This window comes from Penaeus monodon, chromosome 20 (assembly GCF_015228065.2).
Source record: "Penaeus monodon isolate SGIC_2016 chromosome 20, NSTDA_Pmon_1, whole genome shotgun sequence".
NCBI classification, from domain to species: domain Eukaryota; kingdom Metazoa; phylum Arthropoda; class Malacostraca; order Decapoda; family Penaeidae; genus Penaeus; species Penaeus monodon.
In genome coordinates, this window is record NC_051405.1 from 30,415,161 (window position 1) to 30,415,370 (window position 210).

The window sequence follows — 210 nt, forward strand, 5'->3', positions numbered from 1 at the left end:
CTTGGAATTTCCGTTTGTGTGTTCTATGCATGACTCCTATGCTCTCCTGTTTAAGTAATCATATCCTTCCCTATCGCTTCCCTCAATCCACGTCGTATGATTTAAGTCTCCCATGCCGGATGTCAGCTCATGACGACGATGTTCTCGATGTTCAGGGTAAGGCGCTACTCGTCCCCTCCCCCCCTCCCTCCCGAAGTTATAACTTCCCCT